Genomic DNA, 5824 nt, shown 5'->3' on the forward strand with positions numbered 1-5824 from the left:
GAGACGAAGCTTCCAAAGGAATAATCAGGCAGCAACATCTGCCATTCTATAATATTTGCTGTTCTGCAGCCTCTGCTGGTGATACCCAGACAAACAGGGTCTGGAGTGGACCTCTAGCAAACTCCAACAGACCTGCAGGTGAGGGTCCTGACTGTTAGAAGGAAAACTAGCAAACAGAAAGGACATCCACACCAAAACCCCATCTGTACATCACCATCATCAAAGACAAAATGTAGATAAGACCACAAAGATGGGGAGAAACCAGAGCAGAAAAGCTGAAAATTCTAAAAATCAGAGCTCCTCTTCTCCTCCAAAGGAACACAGCTCCTTGCCAGCAATGGAACAAAGCTGGACAGAGAATAACTTTGACAAGTTGAGAGAAGAAGGCTTCAGATGATCAGCAATAACAAACTTCTCTGAGCTAAAGGAGGATGTTTGAACTCATTGCAAAGAAGCTAAAAACCTTGAAAAAAGATTAGATGAATGGCTAACTAGAATAAACAGTCTGGAGAAGTCCTTAAATGACCTGATGGAGCTGAAAACCATGGCACGAGAACTATGTGATGCATGCACAAGCTTCAGTAGCCAATTTGATCAAGTGGAAGAAAGGGTATAAGTGATTGAAGATCAAATGAATGAAATGAAGTGAGAAGAGAAGTTTAGAGAAAAAAAAGAATAAAAAGAAATGAACAAAGCCTCCAAGAAATATGGGACTATGTGAAAAGATGAAATCTACGTCTGTTTGGTGTACCTGAAAGTGACGGGGAGAATAGAACCAAGTTGGAAAACACTCCTTAGCATATTATGCAGGAGAACTTCCCCAACCTAGCAAGGCAGGCCAACATTCAAATTCAGGAAATACAGAGAACATCACTAAGACACTCCTCAAGAAAAGCAACTCCAAGACACATAATTGTCAGATTCACCAAAGTTGAAATGAAGGGAAAAATGTTAAGGGCAGCCAGAGAGAAAGGTCGGGTTACCCACAAACGGGAGCCCATCAGACTAACAGCGGATATCTCGGCAGAAACACTACAAGCCAGAAGAGAGTGGTGGCCAATATTCAACGTCCTTAAAGAAAAGAATTTTCAACCCAGAATTTCGTGTCCAGCCAAACTAAGCTTCATAAGTGAATGAGAAATAAAATCTTTTACAGACAAACAAATGCTGACTTTGTCACCACCAGGCCTGCTTTACAAGAGCTCCTGAAGGAAGCAATAAACATGGAAAGGAACAACCAGTACCAGTCACTGCAAAAACATGCCAGATTGTAAATACCACCAATGCTAGGAAGAAACTGCATCAACTAAGAAGTAAAATAACCAGCTAACATCATAATGACAGGATCAAATTCACACATAACAATGTTAACCTTAAATGTAAATGGGCTAAATGCTCCAATTAAAAGACACATACTGGCAAATTGGATAAAGAGTCAAGACCCATCAGTGTGCTGTATTCAGGAGACCCATCTCATGTGCAGAGACACACATAGGCTCAAAATAAAGGGATGGAGCAAGATATGCCAAGCAAATGGAAAGCAAAAAAAGCAGGGATTGCAATTCTAGTCTCTGATAAAACAGACTTTAAACCAACAAAGATCAAAAGAGACAAAGAAGGCCATTACATAATGGTAAAGGGATCAATTCAACAAGAAGAGTTAACCATCCTAAACATATATGCACCCAATACAGGAGCACCCAGATTCATAAAGCAAGTCCTTAGAGACCTACAAAGAGACTTAGACAATAATAATGGGAGAATTTAACACCCCAGTATCAACATTAGACAGATCAATGAGACAGAAAGTTAACAAGGATATCCAGGAATTGAACTCTGCTCTGTACCAAGTGGACCTAATAGCCATCTACAGAACTCTCCACCACAAATCAACAGAATATACATTCTTCACAGCACCACATCACACTTATTCCAAAACTGACCACATAGTTGGAAGTAAAGCACTCTGCAGCAAATCCAAAAGAACAGAAATTATAACAAACTGTCTCTCAGACCTCAGTGCAATCAAACCAGAACTCAGGATTAAGAAACTCACTCAAAACCGCTCAACTACATGGAAACTGAACAACCTGCTCCTGAATGACTACTGGGTACATAAAGAAATGAAGGCAGAAATAAAGATGTTCTTTGAAACCAATGAGAAAAAAGACACAACATACCAGAATCTCTGGGACACATTTAAAGCAGTGTGTAGAAGGAAATTTATAGCACTAAATGCCCATAAGAGAAAGCAGGAAAGTTCTAAAATTGACATCCTAACATCACAATTAAAAGAACTAGAGAAGCAAGAGCAAACACATTGAAAAACTAGCAGAAGGCAAGAAATAACTAAGATTAGAGCAGACCTGAAGGAGATAGAGACACAAAAAAACCCTTCAAAAAATCAATGAATCCAGGAGCTGTTTTTTTTAAAAGATCAACAAAACTGATAGACCACTAGCAGTACTAATAAAGAAGAAAAGAGAGAAGAATCAGATAGACGCAATAAAAAAATGGTAAAGGGGATATCACCACCGATCCCACAGAAATACAAACTACCATCAGAGAATACTATAAACACCTCTATGCAAATAAACTAGAAAATCTAGAAGAAATGGATAAATTCCTGGACACATACACCCCCCAGGACTAAACCAGGAGGAAGTTGAATCCCTGAATAGACCAATAACAGGTTCTGAAATTGAAGCAATAATTAACAGCCTACCAACCAAAAAAACTCCAGGACCAGACGGATTCACAGCCGAATTCTACCAGAGGTACAAAGAGGAGCTGGTACCATTCCTTCTGAAACTATTCCAATCAATAGAAAAAAAGGGAATCCTCCCTCATTCATTTTATGAGGCCAACATCATCCTGATACCAAAGCCTGGCAGAGACATTTTAGACCAATATCCCTGATGAACATCGATGCAAAAATCCTCAATAAAATATTGGCAAACCAAATCCAGCAGCACATCAAAAAGCTTATCTACCATGATCGAGTTGGCTTCATCCCTGGGATGCAAGGCTGGTTCAACATATGCAAATCAATAAATGTAATCCAGCATATAAACAGAATCAAAGGCAAAAACCACATGATTATCTCAATAGATGCAGAAAAGACCTTCAACAAAATTCAGCAGCCCTTCATGCTAAAAACTGTCAATAAACTAGGTATTGGTGGAACGTATCTCAAAATAATGAGAGCTATTTATGACAAACCCACACCCAATAGCATACTGAATGGGAAAAAACTGGAAGCATTCCCTTTGAAAACTGGCACAAGACAGGGATGCCCTCTCTCACCACTCCTATTCAACACAGTGTTGGAAGTTCTGGCCAGGGCAATCAGGCAAGAGAAAGAAATAAAGCATATTAAATTAGGAAAAGAGGAAGTCAAATTGTTCTAGTTTGCAGATGACATGATTGTATATTTAGAAAACCCCATCGTCTCAGCCCAAAATCTCCTTAAGCTGATAAGCAACTTCAGCAAAGTCTCAGGATACAAAATCAATGCATGAAAATCACAAGCATTCCTATACACCAATAACAGACAAACACAGAGCCAAATCATGAGTGAACTCCCAATCACAATTACTACAAAGAGAATAAAATACCTAGGAATCCAACTTACAAGAGATGTGAAGGACCTCTTCAAGGAGAACTACAAACCACTGCTCAACAAAATAAAAGAGGACACAAACAAATGGAAGAACATTCCCTGCTCAAGGATAGGAAGAATCGATATTGTGAAAATGACCATACTGCCCAAGGTAATTTATAGATTCAATGCCATCCCCATCAAACTACTAATGACTTTCTTCACAGAATTGGAAAAAACTACTTTAAAATTCATATGGAACCAAAAAAGAGCCCGCATTGTCAAGACAATCCTAAGCAAAAAGAACAAAGCTGGAAGCATCACGCTACCTGACTCCAAACTACACTACAAGTCTACAGTAATCAAAACAGCATGGTACTGGTACCAAAACAGAGATATAGACCAATGGAACCGAATAGAGCCCTTGGAAATAATACCACACATCTACAACCATCTGCTCTTTGACAAACCTGATAAAAACAAGAAATGGGGAAAGGATTCCTTATGTAATAAATGGTGCTGGGAAAACTGGCTAGCCATATGTAGAAAGCTGAAACTGGATCCCTTCCTTACACCTTATACAAAAATTAATTCAAGACAGATTAAAGATTTAAATGTTAGACCTAAAGCCATGAAAACCCTAGAAGAAAACCTAGGCAATACCATTTAGGCCATAGGCATGGGCAAGGACTTCATGACTAACACACCAAAAGCAATGGCAACAAAAGCCAAAATTGACAAATAGGATCTAATTAAACTAAAGAGCTTTTGCACAGCAAAAGAAACTACCATCAGAATAAACAGGCAATCTACAGAATGGGAGAAAATTTTTACAATCTACCCATCTGTCAAAGGGCTAATATTCAGAATCTACAAAGAACTTAAACAAATTTACAAGAAAAAATGAAACAACCCCATCAAAAAGTGGACAAAGGATATGAACAGACACTTCTCAAAAGAAGACATTTATGCAGCCAACACATGAAAAAATTCTCAACATCACTGGCCATCAGAGAAATGCAAATCAAAACCACAATGAGATACCATCTCCCACCAGTTAGAATGGTGATCATTAAAAAGTCAGGAAACAACAGGTGCTGCACAGGATGTGGAGAAATAGGAAAGGTTTTACACTGTTGGTGGGACTGTAAACTAGTTCAACCACTGTGGAAGACAGTGTGGTGATTCCTCAAGGATCTAGAACTAGAAATACCATTTGACCCAGCCATCCCATTACTGGGCATATAGCCAAAGGATTATAAATCATGCTGCTATAAAGACACATGCACACGTATGCTTATAGAGGCACAATAAACAAAGACTTGGCAAAGACTTGGAACCAACCCAATTGTCCATCAGTGACAGATTGGATTAAGAAAATGTGGCACATATACACCATGGAATACTACACAGCCATATAAAGGATGAGTTCATGTCCTTTATAGGGACATGGATTAAGTTAGAAACCATCATTCTGAGCAAACTACCACAAGGACAGAACCAACACTGCATGTTCTCACTCATAGGTGGGAATTGAACAATGAGAACACTTGGACACAGGGTAGGGAAAATCACACACCAGGGCCTGTCATGGGGTTGGGGGAGTGGGGAGGGATAGCATTAGGAGATATACCTAATGTAAATGATGAGTTAATGGGTGCAGCACACCAACATGGCACACATATACATATGTAACAAACCTGCACGTTGTGCACATGTACCCTAGAACTTAAAGTATAATAATAATTTATTTTAAAAAAGACCAACAAAACCCATCAAGCAAGCCCACCGATTTGAGGATAGATCAAGAGGCTGACCCAGCTTGCAGAAAAAAACCTAAAGGCACAAAAAAACCACTAACCTCAAGTAACCTGATAGTGGTTATAACTGTGGTAATTACTATGGCAATAAGTCTCCCTGTGGGTACAGCAGACCAAAATTATACCTATTAGGCATATGTCCCATTTCCACCTTTAATTAGGCCTGTCACATAGTTGGAACCCCCAGTTAAGGTTTATGTTAATGATAGTGTTTGGATGCCTCAGTCTACAGATACTCGTGGGCCCTGTCACCCAGACAAGGAAGGAATGTTAATAAATGTGTCCACAGGTTATCACTTCCCCTCTCTTTGCATAGGGACGGCTATCGGTTGCTTAAAAGGCTACCGACAACATTGGCTAGTTAAAATTCCAGGTCATAATCAAAGATCAGTATCCTATCATT

The sequence above is a fragment of the Piliocolobus tephrosceles genome, chromosome 1 (assembly GCF_002776525.5).
Source record: "Piliocolobus tephrosceles isolate RC106 chromosome 1, ASM277652v3, whole genome shotgun sequence".
Taxonomy (NCBI): Eukaryota; Metazoa; Chordata; class Mammalia; order Primates; family Cercopithecidae; genus Piliocolobus; species Piliocolobus tephrosceles.